At 39.0% G+C, this 26,061-nt stretch overlaps 2 long non-coding RNA genes across 3 annotated transcripts in view; one reads left to right on the top strand and one right to left on the bottom strand.

Annotated features, from left to right (window-relative positions):
- The window catches only part of LOC144289115 (uncharacterized), a 26,198-nt gene extending 11,362 nt beyond the window's left edge, over positions 1–14,836 (bottom strand). Inside the window, exons 1-2 of the long non-coding RNA XR_013357156.1 lie at positions 13,997–14,836; positions 12,466–12,607 (exon numbers count right to left, since the gene is read on the bottom strand). This is a non-coding gene — a long non-coding RNA (uncharacterized LOC144289115). The remainder of the gene's footprint in view (positions 1–12,465; positions 12,608–13,996) is intronic.
- LOC144289111 (uncharacterized) lies at positions 14,335–26,061 on the top strand. Of its 2 annotated transcripts, none has more exons than XR_013357151.1 (7): positions 14,335–14,522; positions 14,907–15,019; positions 15,827–16,024; positions 16,894–17,116; positions 19,036–19,312; positions 24,944–25,075; positions 25,193–26,061. It is a non-coding gene; the product is annotated as an uncharacterized LOC144289111 (long non-coding RNA). The 2 variants fall into 2 exon arrangements; XR_013357150.1 differs by having other exon boundaries at positions 14,335–14,614.

Raw genomic sequence — 26,061 nt, 5'->3', positions numbered from 1 at the left:
TGTTGACTTTACCTCCCATATGTACCCCTAATCCATTCTATTCTCCCTGTCTTTGCCACTGCTGTCTTAGTTCACGTCACCATTGTTCACCTGAATTAGTGCAATTGCCTCCTGAAGAAACAGAAAAAATCATGTCCTTGTTTAAAACCTCCCATTGGCTTCCTATCTCACCTAAAATCCAAATTCCTTACTATGACCTTCCATGCTTAAAAGATCCAGTTTCTGTCCTCCTGTCCAACTTTATCCTGCCTCAGACTTCCGGCCATGCAAGCCTTCCTTCTCTTCCTCAGACTCTAACTTGTTACCATCCTGGGGACCTTCAAACCACCAGTTTTCTCCGCCTAGAGCACTATGCATTCTGATATTTTCATGACCAGCTCCTCTTTGTCATTTAGATCCCTGTTCGAATGTCATCTCTTCAAAGAGGTCTTTGCTGGCCACCCAGTCTAAAATGGTAAACTGGTTGGTCATCCAACACTTCATTTTATTTTATTTCTCTGTGTGGCACCTATCATTGTCTAACATTATCTTGTTTACCTTGTTATGTATCATGTAATAAAATATAACTATTTTCCAACTTCTCCACACTAGAATGTAAGCTCCATGACAGCAGAGACCTTGTGCGTTGTATTCACTGCCATATTCCTAGCACTTAGATCAAGGCACATGGCAGGTTCTCATCAAATATTTCTGAGTGAATGAGTACATAAGAGGAAAGATTTTTTAAATGGAAACTTTAGCAATAAAAGAACATCTGTAACCTATTATCAGCATCCTTAGAGTTGTCCTTCATAGAGCAAAAGAACTTTGTTATTAAAGGATCTAAAATGTGGTATGCTTTAAAGACATCACAATTAATAAGCAATACTAATTTCTTCCACATCGTCTCATTCCTCCTGTGTCCTACTTTTCAGAGCTAAACACGCCAGATGTACTCTTAGTCTTCGTGCTCTATCAGTGCAATTATTGACTGCCTTCTTTACTGCCTTCTTTCCTTTTGCCCTCTTGATATGATTACATTTTCTCAACATTTTCTGATGTTTTAAGACAATTTAAAAGAAACACTTGGGCAATGTCCTCCTTTCCTCCATTTTTTGGGGCTAGGATTTCAAGAAGGGAGAAAACCAAAATGTTCTTGGGAGAAGAGAGAAATACTTAGCATCTGAAATTTTCTGCCTTTCTGTGAGGTTTTCATATTTCTGTGTATGTTCTTCTTACAGGCTAAAACAGTTTGTATTCCCTTCACCAGAAAACCAGATTTTCATCAGGCTGTCCTTCAGGTAAAATGCTAAAATTGAAGAATATGGTAGCCTTCATTCATCTCCCTCTATGATCCTTTAAGTCCTTCCCACACCTTCTCAATCCTGAGGCAACCTTCTGTAGGCCCAGGCTTCTGGATCAGCAGCTGGCTGAACCCACTGGCTCAGCCTGCATCCCAGACATCTTGTGCATCTGGCAGGCCATGGCACATTGAAATTGTGAACAGAAGCTTTGAGAAGTTCATCTCCACACTGGGGACACAGCATCCTGGTGATGGTGACCCAGCATACTCCAAAATGCCCTTATGTTTAGAAAAGTCCCCAAATACTGCTCATAAATTACACACAAAGAATCCCTGAACTTGCCAATAGAAAATAGCAAAATGATTCCCATCCTCAAAGGGCTTCCGTGAATATATTATACACAAGAACGAACTGTTCCTCTGTACTTAACACAGTCAGCCTCTCGCCCATCTTCACCTGCCATCACCACCCCCCCACCCCAGTACACCCATGTCTAGCTTCACACCTACACTTATCTCTTAGACATTCACAGGCCCCTGAAACATAACATGTCCCAAAATAGCCTTGGCAACATTATTGATCACATATCCGTAAAAAATATGGGGAAGTACAACCCCCAAATATATGTATATCAAAAAAATAAGCTGGGGACACCTGGGTGGCTCAGTGGTTAAGCGTCTGCCTTTGGCTCAGGCTGTGGTGCCAGAGTCCCCGGATGGAGTCCCTCATCGGGCTCCCTGCATGGAGCCTGCTTCTCCCTCTGCCTGTGTCTCTGCCTCTCTCTCTCGCTCTCTCATGAATAAATAAATAAAATCTTAGATAAAAAGCTATACACAAATATTTCTTTGAAAACAAAAAACAGGAATAAAACAAGTAATTTATTTGATTCAATACTGTTGGGAGCCTATTTCCAGATCATATCTCAGATTAACTGGATAATTCTATTTCATTATGGTTATCAGGATTCTAAAGATGGCTCTCCAAGAATCCTATCTCCTGAACTTCAGTCAAATACTAGTCTAGGTACTGATTCCATCACTAATCTAGATACTGCTGTGAAGGGATTCTGCAGATGCAATTTAAGTCCCAAATCAGTTTACTTTAAGATATGGGGATCATCCAGAGGGACCTGGGTTTGTGCAGGTGAGCCCTTTAAAAGAATAGTTTCTTCAGTTGGTAGCAGAAGAGGAAGGCAAAGAGATTCTGAATGTGAGAAAGATGGGAGAGTGATTGCTGGCTTTGAAGATAGAGAAGACCACGTGAGAAGGAATGTGTGTGGCCTCTAGGAACAGGGAATGGTTCTTGGCTGACAGCCAGAAAGAAAACAGGCACTTCAGAGCTCCAGTCACAAGGAACCAGGTTCTGCCAGCAATCTGAATGAGCTTGGAAGCAGATTCTTCCCCAGAGCCTCCAGATAAGAGTCTAGCCTGACTAATACCTTGATTTCTGCCTTGTGGCATCCTAAGCAGAGAACATAGCCAAACCTGCCCAGACCTCTGAACTTCAGAAGTGTGAGCTAATAAATGAGATGTAGTTCTAATCCCCTAAATGAGTGGTAATTTGCTGCACAGCAGGAGAAAACTAATGCATCCCTTTGGTTTTCACATCTCTAAATAAAGGTAATAATGTCTGGCTATGTCCTAGAACTACTCAGAAAACAAATGTTAATAAGATTTAATTAATATGTTTTAAGTTCAACCAGAAAAGAAGTATGCTAAATTATTTTCAAGATGCTAAGATTTTTTAAAAGATTTTATTTATTTATTCATGAGAGACATACAGAGAGAGGCAGAGACACAGGCAGAGGGAGAAGCAGGCTCCCTGTGGGGAGCCCAGTGTGGGACTCGATTCCGGGACTCCAGGATCACGCCCTGAGCTGAAGGCAGATGCTCAACCACTAAGCCACCTAGGCATCCCAAGATGCTATGATTTTTTAAATTAATTGCAACACACATTGAGGTTCAATCCAGGACAATTAGACTTAATCCTAGTTAGGTCTGTTTTCTCATGTTCATTGCAATGACAGGACAGGGCTAGCTTAGAAGCCATCTCTGATGAGTTTAGAGTATACAACTGTTGCTTCAGGGGGCCATGATTTAATCTGTAATTTTTTCATTTCACAAAACAATGTCTGACATTTTATAGATATTTTATTGGATACCACATCTACATATCAAATAGAGGGATTTTTTTTCTTAGCTATAGTTCTCTCTCTGAAAAACTTGACCTCTACCTTGGCAAATTTGTTGAAATGCATCAAGCTGTATTCTGACACTGAGAACGTTATGAGAGAAGAAGCAAAAGATGATCGTACCTGCTTTAATAAAATGGATCACTGAGATAAGAGAAAGCCAAAAAGTGGGGCAAGAACATTCTGACCACATAATCATTCCCTGGGTAAACAGAGACGCTGCTGAGCCTGGTAACCCAGATTTCTCCTCTTCAGAATCATGCGTGGAGTTCTCTGCTGAGCACAACCCCAAGACCAGATGTAGTTTAAAAAGAGTGATTTGGGGGATCCCTGGGTGGCGCTGCGGTTTAGCGCCTGTCTTTGGCCCAGGGCGCGATCCTGGAGACCTGGGATCGAATCCCACGTTGGGCTCCCAGTGCATGGAGCCTGCTTCTCCCTCTGTCTGTGTCTCTGCCTCTCTCTCTCTCTCTCTCTGTGACTATCATAAAAAAAAAAAAAAAAAAGTGATTTGGGGAAGAAAGGAGGAAGTAAAGTAAGTGAGAGGTTGTATACAAGGTGAGAACATTCCAATTTAGGGAGTAGACTTTATATACAGGAAGAGAGGTATAGCTCGGTAGTTAAAGCTATATGACTGTAGGCAAATTACTTAAATTTCCTGAGTCTCTGTTTCCCCACATCTAAGCAAGGATAGTTTTTCAATATTCTCAGTACAGGGCCTAGGACATTGGAGTCTTCAATAAACGATGGCCACATCAGGATCATGCAATGTCATCCTTCCGCCCTTGTCCAAGAATCCTGGATAATCATCGCTATTCTAATGGATGCTAATAGCCTCGCTGGATAGTCCAGAGCATCGTGTTCAAAGCAAAAGGCCCAATGTCCAGGCCAGAAGTCTAGCGCAAACACTCCCTCAAGGGAGGGAGGGACAGAGAGAGTGGGTCTGGCTATGGAAAGCTGATTCCTCAGGCAAGAACAGGGTACTTAATAGATCTACAAAAGGAAGGACCTGTAGGCAAATATTCACAATTAAAAATCTCTTCCTAAAACAATCCAATTTTCTGGCTCAATCAGTTGACAATAACTTGGCCATTGAAAATCATATTTTTCCAACATGGTCCATTTTCTTGGCTTTCCTAAGTCATTAATTATGACCATGTTTTCCCAAATGTGGAAATTCCCCTTGCGCAGATGCGTCTGCTGGCCAACCCTCCTTTCCTGAGAAGTCTCCACAGCACAAAAATATTTTTGTTTTCTCCAATTGCCCACAGGGAAAATTTCCTCACTCTTTATTTCCCTCCTCCCTTAAAGCCCTCTGGCAATTTCCAGGAACCTGAGTAAACCAGAATCACTCAGATCACTGGAGAACCTTTTGGATGTTCTACTTCTAACATGGTAAAAGAGAATCCTAAACTTTAAATGTAACATTATTAAACCAACCTTAAGAGTTCCTTTTAATAACCAAAGGCAATGCCACTGAAATCAAAATGCCTCCCACTCCTGCCTGAAGAATATGGCTCTGGGATTTGAGAGCTTAAATTATAAACAGAGGAGGCCACAGTAATTATCCTTGTACCTGGATCAAATGCCATTATGTGAAATATGCTTCAGACACATTAAAGTCCTATACAAATGTAGACCTTCAGCCAAGTGGATATACAATCTGAATAGGACTGATTATTCAAATTGTAAAAATTAGTTAGAATTTACTCTGGTTACCTGACTCATCTTCCAGGTTTACAAAAATGCTCTGACAATGGTATAGGTACTTACTCCAGAGATATGTTGTTCTTTCCAGAACATTCATCAAGAAGCATTCCTGTGGGGGCATCTGGGTGGCTTAGTCTGTTAAGCATCTGTCTTCTACTCAGGTCATGATCTTGGAGTCCTGAGATCAAGCCCTGTGTTGGGCTCCCTGCTCAGGGGGGAGTCTGCTTCTCCCTCTTCCACCGTCCCTTCCTCCTTCTTGTGTGCTCTCTTTCTCAAATAAATAAATAAAAATATTTAAAATAAAAATTTAAAAAAAGGAAAAGAAGCATTTCTTTTTTTTTTAAATTTATTTATTCATGATAGTCACACACACAGAGAGAGAGAGAGAGAGAGATAGGCAGAGACACAGGCAGAGGGAGAAGCAGGCTCCATGCACAGGGAGCCCGATGTGGGATTCGATCCCGGGTCTCCAGGATCGCGCCCTGGGCCAAAGGCAGGCGCCAAACCGCTGCGCCACCCAGGGATCCCAAAAGAAGCATTTCTGTTCCAGAAATTAAATTTAACTGGTGGGGAGGAGGTGGTAAAGTGATCAATCAGATTGGGTCTCTGCCTTCAAAGTCTTTATAATCTAATAAAGAAGGTGTGTTGTATATACTCTCAATGGTTCTCCTCCAGGGGCAATTTTGTCTCCTCTACTCCAATATGTGGAGATATTTGGATTATCAGAACTAGAAGTGGGGGTGCCACTGGCATCTAATGGAAAGAAGCAAAGGATGCCTTCTCAACATTGTTCAATGCACATGGTAGCCCCCGACAACAAAGAATTATCTGGTCTGAAATGTCATCAGTGCCAAGGTTGAGAAGCCCTTAACTAGCCACAGCGCCTAGAACAAAGGGCTTGCTGGTTGATTGGCTGGTGTTAGTGTGCATGGTAAATGACCTTCATCCCAGTCATTCTGAATTTGCGCCTGTGCCTAACTCATTATAACTGTTAGAAATCTTTTGAATAAATGAGCACATTTAGACAGGTATTAAACAGAGCATGAGATAAAGTGTTAGGCAAAATGAGTGACAATTTAGAATGAATTGTTAACTCAAGGGGACAAAAGTTTTCTAGCGTGATGCCAAACATACAGCAACTGCTCAGTGAATGTGAACTCAACACATTTAGATATCCTTGCCACACTCTTTTGCTTAAAGCTTACGGTGCACATTTTTGAAGACTCTTATCTATAAAGCAGTCCTGGCAGTAGCCTTTCTTCTTGGAAATACTTCACTATGGATTGCTTGAGTGGCATATTGTACCATAAAGGGATAAAACATGAATTTTTAATAATATAATAGCATTCCAAATTTTCACTAATTCAAGTTGGTCCTTTCCCTAATGTGCCTAATTAGTGAATATTAAAGAAGTATGACATTTCAAACATCAAAAAACTGAGGTGGCCACCTAATGAATTTGGGGAAGAAGGAAGAAGTATTTTATAAAAGGCAAAAGATTTATACAATTTGAAGAGATACCAAAGAATGGAAGAAGTATTTTGAGGTGTGGCCTTAACTGCTTTACACAAAATGTGGGTTCTGCTGCCTTTTTTTTTTTTTAAGATTTTATTTATTTATTCATGAGAAACACAGAGAGAGGTAGAGACATAGGCAGAGGGAGAAGCAGGCTCCCTGTAGGGAGCCCGATGTGGGACTCAATCCCAGAATCATGCCCTAAGCCAAAAGCAGACACTCAACCACTGAGCCACCCAGGCTTCCCGGTTCTGCTGCTTACATACAATAAAAGTAAAAACAAGTAGCAGCAGCATAGGCTTTGTAACTGTTGCTTGATATGCATAAAACACCATAAGAGAATGGTTAACTGCCACTCTCAATTAAGGATCAAGTAAAATGAAACTATATCTTTAAATTAGAATATGTGCCTTCGGCCCAGGGCCTGATCCTGGAGTCCCGGGATCAAGTCCCACATCAGGCTCCCTGCATGGAGCCTGCTTCTCCCACTGCCTGTGTCTCTGCCTCTCTCTCTCTCTCTCTCTCTCTGTCTGTGTCTCTCATGAATAAATAAATAAAATCTTAAAAAAATAAATCAGAATATGTCCATAGAAAAATAAGATTCAGTTTTCTAAATTAATTTACACTTTTTTTCCAGAAAAATTATCAGGTGGTCTAATGTTCTAGTGTTTATAAAATAAACAGAGCTATTATTGCTCAGAAAAATCTGTACTTTTGATTAAGCAATTACCTTCTATTGTGATTGTGTGAGTTACCAAGGAAATATTGTCTTTCTTCTTCCACCTACTTGACCTGCATCTTCTCAAGGTAGGTTGGTGAGTAAGTCAGGAAATGGCATCTAATTTTGTATTAACATTAGTCAAATATAAGTAGGAGGAGAGAGCTACCACTAAAATTTTAAATAGAAAGAACTGGGATAATCTGCCATTTGGATAATCAGTATCAATGTTCCCTGAATTTAACACAGATAATGGAGACCACTATGTCTCTGATATTTGCAACATAAAAGAAGTAAAATTTCCTTCAAGTTTGAAAATTCCCAGTTAAGTCTTTTTTCCAAAAGTGACTTTAATAAGGTATGTTTAGGAGCCAAGTGGGGAAATTTAATTCTACTTTCCATAAAGAAACAATTAAACAAATAAAAATTATTTCACCTCTGCAAGAGAAGGAATCTTACGGGATAAGTTGACTGATGAATGAATAAGATTAAAAGTGACACATTTTAAAAAAATATCAAATGCTAGAAAATGAAAAGAATAAATTTTGGCTCACAGAAGTATTTGGTATGTTCAGAAAAAAGACATCACCTGTAAAAATAGATCTCAATGTGGCATATAATAACTGACACAGCTGTGGTATTGGTCAATCAAAAAAGATGTCCAAGTAGGCAGAATGGACAGTTGGCCATAAACAACTGGAATGGCCAAACTAATAGGTACCAGCTAAATATCAACCCTGCTTATTTCATATGGCCATGAGACTCAGTATAACATTGACCTGTAAATTGGAAAACACTATGGAAACATATCTTATTGTAATATGTTTTTGATGCAGCTCAATCAAGAGTTAGATCATGGATATGTAGACAAAAATAAAAACTTCTGCTATTTTCAATTAAACTCATCTTCTTACAATTGCTAATGGACTAAGGATTCTTTTTCCCTTCACTTTCTTTCATCACTTTCAAATGAAATAGACATTATGATAAAAATTTAGGTTTGGGGTTTCTTTAGACCATCATCAATAAGACCATCCTTCCTTCATTGCCTGAATGCAAATCTCTTTAAAATTCTAAAATATCTCTTATCTCCATGTCTGGAATGATATTCCCATAAAATCTGTGATGGTTATATTTAGGTGGTAGATGGGTAGATGGAACACAAACAGTATTACACCACAATGCAAAACATAAAAAAAAAAGGGAGTTATTCCTAATCCTGCTACCCTTTAAAAAATCAACTATTTTTGAATTTCTGTTACTGATCCAGGATCCCCCACTCTCAAGTAAATAAAACCCTTTAGGATCCACAAGAAATGTGGGGAGTTTATTTTTTTTTCTTCCTTACAGTCTTTTGTGTTGTTTGAATTTTTTTCAATAGTTTTTCTTACAATTCATTAAAATAATAATCATTTTAAAAATGTCTCTATTCTATTTATTTAGCCAAAATTGTAGTTTTATCCTACTAGCTAATTGATTTTCTGAATTTGCTTCCCCAAACTCAACACCACTTTCATTTTTTTTAGGACCGAATTTTTAATTAATTAATTTTCAAGGTTTTTATTTTAATTCCAGCTGGTTAACATACACTGCTATATTAGTTTCAGGTGTAGGATATAGTGATTCAACACTTCCATCCATTACCCTGTGCTCTTCATGACAAGTAGACTACTCAATCCCCAGCACTTATTTCACCCATCCCCTCCCTTTTGGCAACCTTCAGTTCTCTGTAGTTGAATCTGCTCTTGATTTCTCTCTCTCTCTCTCCTGTTTCCCTTTGCTCATCTGTTTTGTTTCTTAGATTCCTCACATGAGTGAAATCATATGGTATCTGTCTTTCTCTGGCTGATTTATTTCGCTTAGCATAATACCCTCTAACTTCATCCACGTTGTTACAAGTGGCAAGATTTCATTCTTTCATGGCTGAATAATATTCCATTGTATATAGATATCATATCTTCTTTCTCCATTCATCAATCAATGGACACTGAACTGCTTCCATATCTTGGCTATTGTAAATAGTGCTGCAATAAACAGGTGGCAGGGAGGACATGCAGCCCCTTGAATTAGTGCTTTCATAATCTTTGGGTAAACCACTTTCATTTTAAGCTCATCTTGAAAGAATCTCCTTAGAACCAATGTGGAAAGGCAGGATATCAAACTGTTTCCACAGGGCACACTATCTTTGAAAGATCTTCTTTTGTTATTTTTGTTCTTTGTGTTATCACATCTAGTTGTTTCATAATACTGCTAAACTCTTCAATTTCCTTTGAAAGGAATACTGCCATATGTACACTTTAGGTAACTTGGAACACATTGCTCAATGTAGATGGTATTTCTAAGTGTTGGAAATATCCCTGGATAAAATAATCTCAGAAATTTTCCTTTGTTGTACAGGTGTCAGAGTGACCGAAGGGGGAAGGATTTGGGAGAGACTTGGGAAATAGTGTGGTAGTGAGGCTTACAAATTCTTTACACAATTTTCCTTTTCCGGGTCTGACTCTCATGGTGTGATGGACACCATTGACTAATAATAACTCCAAAGTGTCTTTAAGCCAAATGGTTCAGCCTCTTCATATTTCTCATGGATCCTAAATGGTAGTATTTGCTTGAATCTGGGGGATCCTGGATTAGCCACAGAAATTCAAAAATAGTTGGTTTCCTAAAGGGTATCAGATTAGGAATAACTTTTTTTTTTTTTTTTGCATTTTGGTATAATGCTGTTTGTGTTCTATCTACCCATGTGTCAGTATATAAGCTTTAAAAAGTAGGACATTTTTCGTCATTGGAAAATTTCAAGGTCAGACTGGATGACTATCAAGTATGCTTTAGAAAAGACATTAAAAGAAAACTTGACTAACGTAACCTCTCAAGTTCCTTTCATCTTTAAATTCTGTGCTCTGAATCAAAACCACAATGAGATACCACTTTACACCAGTGAGAATGGCTAAAATTCACAAGACAGGAAACAACAAATGTGGAGAGGATGTGGAGAATGGGGAACCCTCCTGCACTGTTGGTGGGAATGTGAACTGGTGCAGCCACTCTGGAAAACTGTGTGGAGGTTCCTCAAGAAGTTAAAAATAGAGCCCTGTGACTCAGCAATTGCTCTACAGGGTATTTACCCCAAAGATACAGATGTAGTGAAATGCTGAGACACCTGCACTCCAATGTTCACAGCAGCAATGTCCACAATAGCCAAACTCTGGAAGGAGCTCCGATGTTCTTTGACAGATGAATGGATAAAGAAGATGTGGTCTATGTATACAATGGAATATTACTCAGCCATCAGAAGGGATGAATACCCACAATTTACATTGACATGGTTGGAACTGGAGGGTATTATGCTGAGTGAAATAAGTCCATCGGAGAAGGACAATTATCGTATAGTGTCACTCATATGTGGAGTATAAGAAATAGTGAAAGGTCCATAAGGAAAGGGGTAAACTGAGTGGGGAAAAATTAAAGAGGAAGACAAACCATGAGAGACTCCTAACTCTGGGAAACAAACAAAAGGGTTGAAGAAGGGGAGGTGGAGGAGGAGATAGGGTGACTGGGTGACATGTATTAAGTAAGGCACATAATGAGATGAGCATTGGGCATTATACAATATGTTGGCAAATTGAATAAAATAAAATAAAAATAAATAAATTCTGTGTTCTGAAGTTTACCTTCTAATCCTATGGCAGTGATGCTCCATATCAGAAGGATAGATATGTTTTCTGGCCACCTTCCTCACTTTGCCTTGAACCCACAGCTTCTGTGATGAAATGGAGTGGATGGGAGAGTTGGAGCTGTCCAGCAGTGGAAGCAGTTACCTACACTCTGGGTCCCAACCAATGAGACTTACGGCAGGTTGGAGCAGGGCTTCAGCTAGACCACTCTTGACCACGAAAGGGGCATGTATGCATACATGTATGTAGAAGTAATATATATGCTTACTCATTCCCATCCCAAGGAGATCTTTCCTGTTTTCTATACTGCTTTTCATTTAAAACGAGGTCAATGGTCTTTTGAGTTGTGAAAAAAAAAAAAAGTATAAGGGATAGATAGAAAAAGATTTGAAAAGGACAGGAGGTAAAAATAGGACTATTATGTTGTACCAACAGGCTTTCAGTTTGTTAATTTTAAGCCGTTTAGCCAAACACACACACACATACATATTATGTAAACATGCTCTATCAGTAGATGGGGTCAAATCTATAGCAGCTTCATTATTTATATTTTGCAATCAATAATACAGTTATTGTAGCTTTTTTTTTATTTGAAAAAAAAATGAATGTGTTGAGTGTTGGCTTAAAAAGGTTTGCCAGAATATATAGCTCAGAAAATTAAAAATAATATTAACCTGTCCTTAAAAGGTTGCTCAGTCATTCCCTTTTCAAGTGGCAGATGAATTCATTTTGATGAATGCCCACTTGATTGAGATGCTGAGGAATGATGCAAACATCTTTAAGCATTTTTCTGATTTTTTAAATAAGTAGCTGGATACCTAGCCCTAGTTTCCTTATATTTTCTTCTGAAAGGAAGGATCAATGTTTCCACAGACATCCTAGGTTTGAGAAGAAAGAACTTTGGAGAAACATCTCATCCATCTCCCATATGCTGGGTAATTAAATAGTAACCCAGTGTTATAGGCAAAAATAACTGGATGTGGAGAGGCTAATTGCTCCATAAGTTTTTAACTATTTTTAACTTCATACAATGATACATATTCATTGTAGAAAATTTGAGAATACAAAAATAAAGAAAATAGAAATCATCCTAGAGTAACTATTGTTTCCATTGTGACATATTGTCTCCTAAATACTTAATGTATCATCACATATGTATTTCATGCTCAGTACTCTTTGAGGAAAAAGCAGAAAGATTGTTTTCTGGAAGAGCTGTTGGTTCATCTGATCCAAACCTGGAATCAATGTCTACATATTTTTAACCATTCTTTTAAATGTGTCTCCTCTACCCTCGGACCTAATCTGACAATAGATTTTAAATGAGGTGCCAAATTTCCTATTTAAAACCAAGCACTAGGATTGTAGGCAACTCCTTACCTCTCTTTTCCTGAATAGAGATGCAAGAAATTGTAAAGGAACTATGATACTGCAAACATGGCTTTATTTTTGTGAGGTAACACTGGAGGTCCCCATGTTGACAGCTGCAAAGGCAGTCACATGCTTAACGGAGCAAAGAGCCCTACAAAGGAAGAAGTTAACTTTAGCTTTGAAAATCCTTTTATCCTCCATGATTTTGATGGCTTTAAATTTGTCACCTGAATGCGATATTAACATAATCGTCTGCATTTCAGCTAATGAATGCACCTGCTTCTAAGACTTTATTTTAGCAGTTTTAATGAGCTCTTCAAAAGAGTTTGCCTGGACTTACTGCACGGCTAGAGAAATAGCAGCTGTAAGCAACTAACAACACATTCAGTATTTGAATCAAGCTCTGTGAAGTTGTTAAACTTGAGGAGTGTCGATCCATCTGTCTGTGACAAGGGGACTGAAGCTGAGATATAGCTGTGGTACTTGGAGAAAGCACTAGAGTAAGTGGGGCTGGCCAGAGGAGGTTATTCCCTGTGAGGCCATAATACACAGGTCCCACACAGTTCACTTAAGCTCTCTATATCCTATTCTCTCATCTGTATAATAGTGGTACCTATCTGATAAGCTCGTTGTAAAGATGAAATGTCTCACCTGTTGAAAGCACTCAATTATGCTTAATTTTATTATAATTATTAGTTTATTATTAAGTAGATGTGACTGTAAATCAATCAAATTCTATTTGGCTATAGATTGTCAGATGGTTCTCAGGGCAGTAACAGCTAATCGAGACTTGTATTTAAGGAATCAGGAAATTTATTTCAATGCCAAATCATGCCTTAACCCCACAGTGAAGATTTTTGAAAAACATTTCAACCAATCTCTAGAAGTCCAAATCCCTAAATCATCCAAATGTAAGCCACTTAGAATTTCTAAATACTATGTAGATGCCGGGATAGCCAAGATACCCAGGATAGTTACTTTTAATATATATTTAAAACTTATATTATCAAATTCATTCCACACTTACTATACTCTGATTTCAACATCACATTTTCATTCTGGAAATCTCCCTTCTTTTTTCCCGTATGTTCCTCTGTATACTTTAATTTGAAACGTAATAATAACCTATCCAAAGCTCAATTGAATGGAAAACAAAAAATAGGACAAACGTTGCTTGGAAGATACACATAGCAGATACATTACAGATCAGTTGGAGGTAACATTGGGAATAAAGATGCCACAGATTTTTATCTCTCTCTATCTCTCTCTCAGTAAAATAGGTAGCACAGAGGTGAGCTAGCTGTTAAGAAAATGGAAATTTTTCCAATTTCTTTTTTATTTTATTTCAGTAAACATGACACAGATATTCTGGCTGAGATGGAAGTAATTTATTTTCCAGATTCCATTTCCCCTTTACACCATTCTGGCCAACAGTCTTCCCTCAATAACTGGAGCTGGTCCACTGGTGTCTCACCCATGCCACTATATGCCACAATGCTAGGAATCACTCAGGAGACAGGTTCAGCATAGGCATCCTCACCACTTTGTTATTGGGGCTTCTCTGGAAAGGTGTTGCCTTCTAGAAGCCATCAACTCCAGCATGCTGAGAAGGCAGGCTTCTGGTAACTTCTTGAATCCCAACATTTCAAAAGACCCATTATATTCAGACTTGCATGAAGCATCTTTCCAGAAGGTATTTAGGTCTACTCTTAGACCCTAGCTTCATAACCTAAGAAAACAACCCCAAGGGAGCTCACCTCTGGCTGCCCTTTGACTGTGTTTTGCTGTTGAAGGCACGCTGACCTCACAGTGATGAGGTTTGTTTATGTTGTTTATCATCTGGTTACTCACAGCCAGGTCCTCAAAAGGGTAGCCTCAGCATCACCTGGGAGCCAGTTAGAAACAGAGTCTCAGGCCCCACCCCAGAGCTACCAATCAGAATCTGCATCTTAACAAGATTCCCAGATGATTTATATGCATGTTTATGTTTAAGAAGCAATGGTCTAAGGAATCCGCCTGAGATTCTTTTTGCAGCAATACAACTCACCATCTCCTGTTCCAAAGCTGTATCTATCCATTTTCTACTTTCAGTCTCTACACAGATTTCTCTGCAGTGCTCCAGAGCAAACCATCTCTATTTTGGATATGTTCCCAACCAGTGGGTCTTGTACTGATCTGCATTTCAATGGTTTGGGTGGTCAAATGTGTATAGAGCCCAGCCTACAACCAGCCAACCATACCCATTCTCCTGCAAGTCATCTTGCCCTCTTTATTCCCACAGCTGGAGTGTTACCATGTTCATAAATTATTGTTAAAGAAGGAAATTACCAAAAGAAAAAAAAATAGTCTCCATAAACCTGCATAGTTTAGAGCTAAAGAATATGTTAAAATTTTCCATCGTGGAAATTTCCCAGCTACTGGGCTCTTTAGATTTTTTTTTTTTTTTTCAGAGCTGCAAGCAAAGAATGGAAATTTCCAATTGCAGCATCAAGGGCTGCTGTTCTGCTGACTGTCTTGCTCAGCCAGGGTCATCTGCTTCTCCAAGACATCAAGGAATGCCAAGGTAGGTCTGAGAGAACACACACACTTCCTCTGCAGGAAGGAAGGAATGTCTTTGTGCTGCCTCCAAGCTGTGATAAAGAGAGGGGCGGGAGAGGTGACATGCCCTGCTCCATCCACCTGAGTGTGAATTTTGTTGATCATTACCACCTATCAGCAGCTTATCATATTTGACATCTTTCCAATGGCAACTGGCTGGCAGGTTTTTTGTTTTTTAAGAAATCCCTAAGGTGGGTTTGTAGATGCAAAGAGAGGAAAGAAACCAACGTTTATTGAGGTCTACCTTCCTAAGTACTGTGCCAGGTATATTATATATGTTATATCACTTAACCTTTATGTGATCTGCCCAAGGTTAACTTCTGATTTCCCAAACCCAAATTTTGGAAGCTTCATTTGTTCTTCCTGAGACAGCCCTACCTCCCCTCAACCCTCCCAGAAGCGAGTCATTTGCAAGCATCCTGAAGGGCTCCTCTCCACCTCTTCAGTAATAGCACTCTGGTTCCTTTTCACTCTATCTAAATTGACATACATTTCCATTCATAGCTGGTCCCAATGTCTGAATCAACAGGCATCCAATAGTTCCTTAAATCCTGCTATGTTCCTCTCCATGCACTACTGCTGCTACCACAGAAGTCTGATGATGGCAAGTCAACAGAAGATCACATGCAAGGCCATTGGCTTCTTGAGAACAAGGCTAAACACCCTGACTGGCTCTAGACCAGAAAGAATGTTCTCAAACCTAGGTTGTGGGGCTTGTCTGGGTGGTTTGGCAATTTTGATTTTGTCTTTAATTGTTTGTTTTGATTTTTAGGGGATTCTACATGACTATAAGGAGCAAGAGCTACCTATGTTTACTCTCTTCTTACTGACAACCCATGATACCAGGAAAAGAACAGTTAAGGATTTCTGACATCCACTGTTGCTATTTATACTTATTATTTATTGAGGCAAGTTTGGTAGTAATGAAGATATTCCAGCAATTAAAAAAAAAGTTATCAACATATGACTGGTGAGTTCTTAAAAAAGAATATTTATTCCCTATCTGTATTTTTGATCAGATCCATATCCATAGATAGCAATGCCATCTTTGAATACAATGACCAATTTTATTTTATTTTTTTAATTTTTATTTATTTATGATAGTCACAGAGAGAGAGAGAGAGGCAGAGACATAGGCAGAGGGAGAAGCAGGCTCCATGCACTGGCAGCCCGACATGGGATTCAATCCCAGGTCTCCAGGATCATGCCCTGGGCCAAAGGCAGGTGCCAAACAGCTGCGCCACCCGGGCTGCCCCCTCTTCTTCTGCTTCTCCCTCTGTCTGTGTCTCTGCCTCTAACTCTTTCTGTGTCTCTCATAAATAAATAAATAAATAAATAAATAAATAAATAAATAAATAAAATCTTCTTAAAATAAAAAAAATAATAACATGGGTCTGGGTCTCATATGATACGTACCATATTTCTGACAGTCTTCTTTCCACTCTTCCTCTGCATCTGTCACTAACTAGAAGATACCAGTCCTCTTAGTTGAAGACACTGATGATTCATACCTGAGGGTGGGGCTGAATAAACGTATAATGACTATTCTTTTCCACCTTAGACTGCAGAGATGACTTTAAAAAAAATATGGTTGGAGTATATGCTGGTCTAGATGCTGTTTGATTGACTTCAATCATGGCTCCAATTCTCTCCCTCCTGTTTCTCTACCCCTTGCAACATGACTTTTCAGTAATTCACACTAAGGGTTGGAGTCTGTTCCCTGGCTCCTTGAATTTAGGCTGGACTGTAACTTGCTTTGGCCACTAGAATGCAACAGAAGTAACAGTATACCAGTTCCAAGCCCAAGCCTCAAGTGTGTTCTTCTACCTACTTTCTTAGAACCCACCATGGCTACTTGCCTAAGCCCAAGCTAATCTGCTGGAGAATGAGCGATCACGTGGAGTAGAGATGAACCGTCCTGGCTGAGGCCATCCCTGACCAGCCATCCCAGGGCTAACATACAATGTTAGCTCACAAGAGCATGAGCAAGCCCACCAAGATCAGCTGGCCCCAACCTGGATTAGTAAAAACACTCAACCAACTCACGGTCTCATAAGAAATGGTACATAGTAGTTGTTTTAAACCATTACATTTCAAAGTGGTTTGTTATGAAGCAATAGGTAACCGATAGGGGTGACCAATTCCTTTCTTTTATTTCCTCCTCCTGTTGCCAGGAGTTCAGAGTCAAATCTGAAGGCTAATCACAGAATCTGTGTTTATTCATTTATACATATTTATTGAACTCTTTATGGCTAACATATTTGTAATGCTCTCTCTTCTTGGCAGGGAATTTAAAAAATTTAATAACCTATTGTTTGCCATGTTGGTTCTAAACCAACTCAATCTTCTGTCTTACATATTAGGTGATTTCTACTTAACATCAAATACGAAGAGATGACCCTAGAGCAAGATTGGCAAATGTTTTCTGTAAAGAGCCAGCTCGTAAATATTTTACGCCATGCAGGCCATAGAGTTTCTGTCACAGTGCTGCTGTTAAATAGTGCTAAATCGGCTCTAGACTACATGTAAACAAATGGGCATGGCTGTGTTCCAAAAAAACTTAATTACAAAAACAAGCAAGTGGATAGGATTTGGCCCTCAGGCCATAGTTTGCTAACCCTTGATCTAGAGAATCTATGTTACTATGCAAAAACATCTTCATCTATACTATGATCCCATCAACTTTATTGTAATTCAGCTCAATCATTTTTGAAAAACAGATAAATTAAGTCAATTTACTTCCTCAATTAGAAGACAAGAGGGGCTGACTACAGAGCAGTGCTGTATGGAGATGAACAGCATTTGTACCAGGGCAAGTACTACACTGAACAACACAAAATTCCCCAGCCACTTAGTCTGTGACTGGTTATTTAGTCAATGCTAAAGGCCAGGGTGACACAAGCGATGTCTCATTTGTTTAGTTTCATTTCCCAGCCTCTAATCTCAAATACTCATTTAACAAACGCACCCTGTATGTCACAAAGAAGATGGGCCTCTGGTCGTACTTGCCTACTCGGAGTTCCCTGAATGTATTGTGCTATTTCACGGCTCTCTAGTTCTGCACACAATGTTCCTTCTGCCTAGAGCACACTTAGCCCTCCTCTCTTACTGGCTAACACCCACTCACTGATCAAAACGAAGCTCAGTGATACTGCCTCTTGGAAGACTTCCCTGAGTGCACCTCCACCTCCTCACCCTCACCCTTCAGTCCACACACAAAGTCTCAGCATTTATTCCACCAAATTAATAATTAAAATAGCTAATAATTCTTATAGGGTGCCAGGCTCTTACTTTGCGGCAGGCATTGTGAAGTAGTCATTTAACTGAAATGATTGGTATCCTTGCCCATTTCCCCAATCCAATCACACATTCAAAAACATTTATTGAGTACCTCTGTTGTGCTAGGTAAAGAAGATAAATTAAACCCAAGGCTCTAATATAGAGTGTAAGCCCACTGAGGGCACATACCATATCATACTTGTGTTTATATCTCAACATGTAGCAGTGTCCAGAGCAGAGATTTTATGTTAATATGAGACGACCAAATGAATGAAAATAGCAGACATATACAGTGCATATTATGTGCTGGGTGATGCTCTAACATGGGGACTTGAAGGCACAGAGAGTTTTTTTTAACTAACTTGCCCGTAAGGTCACATAGCTAGTATGCGACAGAGCTAGTTCTAGAATCCATTTTCATAGCCACTGGTGAAATGAAAGCTTAAATGACTCAGCATAAATCCATGCCACTCCTGAAAAATACAATGCAATGGCTGCACCTTTGAAGGCATGGGTGGTCCAGTGGTAGCAGTTATGTGCTTGGGCTTAGGAGTCAAGCAGATTGTGTTCACATTTGTTCTCAAGGGCTCAGTGTTGGTGGAAATGTTGATAGTGCCCCCAAAGCGTACCCTCACATGTGCACACATTACGGTTGTATTCCGACTCGAAGTTGATTTCTCCCATGCCCTCTCCTCCTCTCAGGTGGGCATGCATCACTGCTTGGGGAGTGACTCCAGCACTGCTCTGCCATGTGACTGCTGTTTTGACTCTTCACCTGTGGCAAGCAGGATGGTTTAGGAGATCTATCCATGCTGGCCTCCTCCAAAGGAATAATTTGCAATACTTAAGCAAATTAGCACTTTGAAGAAGACATGTCCATAATGCCGGTAAGCCTGGCTGGATTACCGTGTGCATTATTTTAAAGGACTGCTACTGGTCACTCACTGATGGCTTTGGAAGTCCCCATGGAGTTACCCAGGTAATATGCTACTCAGCGGGGGAGACACAGACAGGGAGAGACAGTGACTGGCCTGCAGCCGTCTCTGAGGACAGGTTTGCTCTGCTGAAAAAGAAAGAACAGATATTTCCAGTAGAATTTTGCTTCTGAAACAAAAATGGGTTTGGAAATTTTTAGGTTTGAGCATTGGAACATCAGGAAATAAAAGTGATCACAGAGTCCCCGCAGACCTTTGAAGCCCATGGTTCCTCTGAGTGTAGAACAAATGTGCCCATTCTTCTGCCTCCAGGCAGTTTTCTTAAAAATTTTTGACTCTTCCGTTTTTCTCCCTTTGCAATTAGGTGAATAGGAGGAGGCAAAGAGGCCCTTTGCTTCGTAGCCTCCACTGATGGCCTAGAGGATCTAACAAAGATGTGCCAGGGCCAGGACTAGCTATCACAAACTTCTAGTTTTCAGTTGGAGGCTCAACAGAGGCTAGTAAGAATTCAACAATTTAAAAATTGGCTCTCGCAAGCAACCATGTGTCACTGGAGAGCTGTGCAAGATTGTACCTGCAAGTACAAGATAGTAAATGAAAAGATATTGTCTTCTCCTTTCTCCTCTACAGGCTTTCCTCCCAGTTAAGAATCAATCATGGGACTCCTCCAGGAAAGCATGTATTGCCTGGCTGGAAGACTTGAGAAACATTTCGTTGACCAGTATTCTTGGGCACCTAAAATGCATATTTCAGTGCTTGGGTAGAATTTATCTCACCTTATTTTCCAATTAAAGCAACCCAACTGTTATTGTATTGATAGCCCATTTCATACAGTTTGTTTATTTTTTTTTAAAGATTTTATTTATTTATTCATGATAGTCACAGAGAGAGAGAGAGAGGCAGAGACACAGGCAGAGGGAGAAGCAGGCTCCATGCACCGGGAGCCCGATGTGGGAGTCAATCCCGGGTCTCCAGGATCACGCCCCGGGCCAAAGGCAGGCGCCAAACCGCTGCGCCACCCAGGGATCCCCATTTCATACAGTTTAATGCTTAATTCTCTGCTTGCTTTCTTCTATAAAACTTATGTTTTCCCATCTAGATCATAAACTCAGTGAGGGCAAGGATCAGGGTGTTATTTCTTTTCAGTCCCTCACAGGACCAAACACAGAATAGAGAAACATAATACTGGGCGGTCAACAGGGAATAACCACAGGGCAGTGTCTGGAGACCTGTGTCATTTCTGTGCCCCCTGCCCCATCTAGCTGGTATCAGATCTTCAGGAAGCATTTAAATCTCTGAGATGAAATTTCTTCATCCTAAGATTGCCTCACTTACCTCAACAACTCATTGGAAGGATCAGCTATGATAATGTATGTGAAAGTATTTTGTAAACCAAGATTTGCTAGCTACTAAAATGTGAAAAATATCAAAAGAGGCATTTAGTAAATATCTGATTGATTGGTAATGATAGAATATCATCTTCCATTCTTCCCTATATCCAGTTCTTTAGGGGTTTTGTTTCTCAGCATTTAATTTTATCTGAGTGGCAAAGCCACTCCACATCTTCCTGATACCATGTAGAATGTCCCCTAGTGCATTACACCCTATAGTTAAAGTTTGGTTGAAATCTAAGCAAACCAAGACAAAAAGTCACCAAGCATGCCATGGTCACATCTATCACACAGGCCTCCTGGAGACCAATGCATTTGTAACTTACCAGAGTTCCAGAGCCTTTCTTGTGTCACATATGCCCACTCAGACTGTACCTTAGGCAAGGATTATATATATTTCTATATTCTTGCACACACTAAATACGTGAGAGTGGCAGATCGCTGCCTTAAGCCCAGGCCAGCTAAGAAGAAAATGAAGAAGTGGCACCTTGTATGAGAAATTTTACAAAGGCATGACACTATGAAACAGACTTTTAGGACAGTTCACTTATTTATCGTCTTTATTTTCTACTTGTTCTTAGCAGAGAAGGCAGCCTCTCTGTAGTAACAGAATTCTATCCAATCCATTAGAAAACTCTTCTTTCAAACATGGTCATTCCTCAAATGCTTCTGTAAGGTATAAAATTTAGTCACAGGTTTTTTCTTTTTTTCCCTCACTTAACTCAGAAAAAAAAATGAAGCTACCAAGAGATTAAAAAAAAGTTGTAAAAAAAAAAAAAGTTGTATGTTTTAGAGATTAGCTTATGTAGATTTCTCGTTCCTCATCTAATACTCTTCGTTCATGTAACATGAAAGAAAAAGTAACTACAGAACTGATGGCTTCTTTCTGGGAAGTATTGTCAGCTATTACTGAAATATTCGATTTCAGTATTTTCAGTTACCTCTTGAAAGCTGGATGAGCCTATTGTTTTCCAAGTTCGATCACAGAGTATCAACTGCAGGAAGAATACACAGGGTCGAAGCATTTTGTTGCTATACTGAATCCAGCCAAACCAATTGTGAACTCCATTAATGAACATATTTATGATGTCCTTTTTATGGGGCATGAGAAGAGGAATCTGGTTTTCAGAATTAATTGATCCAGAACAGTTTTCAAAAAACTCATTTCTTTTCTTTTCAAAACTTATTATGGAAAGTTTCAAACATACCCAAAGGTAGAAGAAGAGTAAAAATGAACCCATCCTTATGGACCTGTCATCCAACTTCAATATATGGCCAATCTTGTGAATCCTCATTTTTAATTAGTATTAGTAGTCAGTAAAATTAAACACATGCTACGTGCCGATAAATTTTAACATTCAAATAGCATAACATATTTATTTATATGTGTTTCCTAAAATAATTGTGTTTTTGTCACTTTTCTTTCTCATTCTCGTATCTCTCTCTCTTCTCTTGAGGCTGAAGCGCGGCTAGCTTCTTACATAGCCCATTCTAGAGGAAGAGAAGGAGGTGGAAGATTTTAAATTAATTAATTTATTAATTATTCTCTACCTATGACATAGTGCCTTGCTCCCTTTTACTAAAATGTTGTAGAAAAACAGTTATAATGAGAAAAGAGTCACTTCTAATAACAGAACTGAGTCTTTGTCTCTTTGCCCCAATGATATAATAGCGAGTGGCAGAATGAGGGGTCATTCCATTCTTGGTCCTAAAGAAAGAGAGAGCCTCAAGACAAATATTATAACCCACATGTTTCAAGGCTGAGAGTTTCTTGTATGTAATATTTATTAGATAGATATGTACAATTGTTTGCAGAGTACAGATAGTTTGCTGTATAGAATTATAGTTCTAATCAAATGTATAGTTTCATCAAAATGTATACCAAGGTGTAGCCAAATCATACCCCTAGGGAATCTAAAATAATAATAATTTTTAAAGAAGGAAGTTAGAATGATGAAGTTGGGTAGAAGTTATATAGCTTTAACAAAACTTTGGTTTCTTCTTTTACATTGTTCTCCATGGTAAAACAGTAAAATTCCCACCGAGATGGTAACACTCATACCATTCGATGAATTTTAAGATCCTTGGTTGCTCTTGGGAATAAGCATAGTGCTGTGGCAAGAAGCAGAAGGTACAATTTGAAGCCAGACTAGAGGAAAAAAACCTTACCTTTTAGAGGTAATATATTTATGAAATGGTAAAAGTATCAAAAAAGGCTTAATAATTTCACCACGTAATCTAAAGCTAAATTTCATATGCAAGTTCCTTATAGAACAATAACAAACGTTGTAGAACTCAAGCCTTCCATTTAAGACTTTATTTATTTATTTATAAAATATTTTATTTAAATTCAATTTGCCAATATATAATATAACACCCAGATCAAAACCAATGCAATGAGAATAGCAAGCCACAGAGTGTATTGCAGTCCTGACTGTTGTTTGCTTTATCACTCACGAGAACTTGTTTTGCATTCAGTAAAGACTGGAGAAATGTAAGGATGAATACTTATCATAATTCATTCCCTTGTGGACTTTCAAAATCCTGGATAATAGCTTTCCTTTTTCCTTCAATAATTAGACTCTGAAAGGAATCTGGAAAGTGCTACGCACAGGAGTGGCGTTCAGTTGAAACAGGGCTCATTTCCAGCTCTGCTTGAATTCATTGCTATCTACGTGTGATGTTGGAGTGAGGAAAACAAACTTCCTTAGTTATTACATGGTGCCAATGATCTTACTTTACTTTTGAAGAAATAAATTCATTTCTTCTCCAGTATATTCACAATGAATATCTGAGATACAGGGATATGGTTATTCAGTCAGAAAAAAAAATTGTTTTAAGTATTTAAGAGAACTAAGCACTTTCAGGTGAAAACTTTCAACTTAACAGAGGGAAGGGAAAAAACTTTTAAAATATGATCAAGTCAGGAAAACTAAGGCAAGGGGGAAGAAAGGAAAAAACAATGGAGCATTATAAGTAATAAAAAGAAAAAGAATAAAAATAAATATATCCATTACTGTAAAAACTTGCATGAGTCGAATTTCCCTTTCAAAAGACAGACTTTCAGACTGGGTTGAAAAACAAAAATAAGCCATGTACAAGAGATTCACTTCAAATAAAGTGACAAAGAAAGTCTGAAAATAAATGATCGAGTAGATATATGTCAGGCAAATCCAAAACCAGGAGTGATAATATTAATATTAAATTCAAGACCAAAAACGTTGAATAGGAACATGAGTTTGGAATGATGCAGGGCACACTGGCAGAGATTGCTAGATGCCTATGCCGTCCATGCCCATCCCTCTTCACCCTTGCTAACAAAACCTCAATTTAATTTGGTACAGCAATGTGTACAGATAAAACCAAATTAATTTTCGCATCCTCTTGTACAATTAGGGGTAGACAAGAAGTGGCAAGCAGAAGTCAGTGGGTTGGCCCACTGATATCTAATTAAGCAGGAAGCTACTACTCCTTTCTGCTTTCTTTTTTCCTCTTTCATAACTATCACAAAACGTAGCAGAGCAGGAAGACAAGTGGAGCTTGCATTCCAGATGACCATGGAGCCACTATTCCAGCCCTCAGTTTTTACCACCTGATATGTTTTATATTTGAGAAAAATACATTTCTATTTATCCAAGCCACTATTGTCTTGATATCATTTTATACACAGCCAGCTCAATTTCCTGTGATGCAAATATAAATATGAAGAAAACATAGTAGTTGTCAGATATGCACTAAAAAATATAGCACAAAAATTTTAAAAGTCAAAACCACTAGAGAGTTTTTGTTTTTGTTTTTTTAGAGTTTTAAAAGGAAAAAAAACCCACTAGAAAGACATGTAGAATTTGATGAAATGACAACTGTAGTAGTAGCTTTTAATTCAGCTCTTTCAGAATTTGGTAGAATACGAAATAAAAAATAAGGAAGAATGTAGGAAACTTTAGGGGCGCCTGGGTGGCTCAGTCGATTAAACATCTGCCTTCAGCTCAGATCATGATCCCAGGGTCCTGGGATAGAGCCCTGCATTAGGTTCCCTGCTTTTGGGGGGGGGGGGGAATCCTGCTTCTCTCTCTTGCTCTGCTGCTCCCCCTGCTTTTGCTCTTTTGCTACCTCTCTGTCAAATAAATAAATTAAATCTTTAAAAAATAATTTAAAAAAGAATATAGAAGACTATAATAATATAAGCTAATTACACATGCATGAACATATGAATTTATGTGTGTGATTCGTAGATGGTATAAACTTTATACTTTACATAAAAGAGAACCTGCAATCTTTTTATAGGTATATGGATTATTTACAAAACCAACAATGTACTTGGCCATAAAGGATGGAAGCTCTTGTGGTACAGGGTACAGAAGAAAGGTGCTGGAACTAGACGCTCTGTTCTACAGTTTGCTGGCAGAGTGACCTTGGGCAAGTTACTTAACCTTCTCTGGGTTTTGTTTCTTTATCTATAGAGTTGGGATCATAATAGCTAGAAATTTTATCTTTTATAATTATTATTATCTCTCCCCGCCTGGCATTTTCCAGCATGATGTCCATTTACCTACACAAAGCTGCTGGCGCCGCATGTCACTGACTAAGTGGAGGCGCCAGGCCATCAGATGGTGGTCACTACTTCCCAGTGGGAGGGTCAGCGGCAGGAATAGAAGGTTAACATTTCTCAGATTGGCCTCAACTGAACAGTGAACACAACGCTGTCTCGCACAGAATTCAAGAGCACCGAAAGAATGTTAAATGGATGAATTGTTACTTGCAGGAAAAGAAACAGGAACCATGTTTCCAATTATTCTTCGTTTCAGACAACAACTAGCTGTTTCCGCTGGCTGGCACAGTAGCTGAATGGGAAACACTATTGAGTAAACTCTGCTGAAAAAAAGGATGACTGTGGGCCAGTGAATTTTTTGACACGGTCCCAGCCTTATTTTTGCTTATTGCTGGCAAGCTAATATGAGGGACATTAAAAAACAATTGACAAAAACTTTGTAAATAAGGTTTGAAGGCCAAGAAGTCTCCATAGGCCCCCAACATATAAACTTTTTTGTACCAACAAGGGTCATCTGTGACATAAGACGGAGCCTCTAAATTTAGCTGTTGGTTAGAAAAAAGAAAAAGCTGTATTGTAATATAATTTAAAAATGTAACTTGGGGGATCCCTGGGTGGCGCAGCGGTTTAGCGCCTGCCTTTGGCCCAGGGCGCGATCCTGGAGACCCGGGATCGAGTCCCACGTCGGGCTCCCAGAGCATGGAGCCTGCTTCTCCCTCTGCCTATGTCTCTGCCTCTCTCTCTCTCTCTCTCTGTGACTATCATAAATAAATAAAAAATTTTTTAAAATCTTAAAAAAATGTAACTTAATATAAGTCTTTTTAAAAAACCCACAAAATAAAACATTTCTTAA

The sequence above is a fragment of the Canis aureus genome, chromosome 18, assembly GCF_053574225.1.
Source record: "Canis aureus isolate CA01 chromosome 18, VMU_Caureus_v.1.0, whole genome shotgun sequence".
Taxonomy (NCBI): Eukaryota; Metazoa; Chordata; class Mammalia; order Carnivora; family Canidae; genus Canis; species Canis aureus.
Note: the sequence above shows the minus strand (reverse complement) of the source record. Positions and strands in the feature narration are given on the sequence as shown.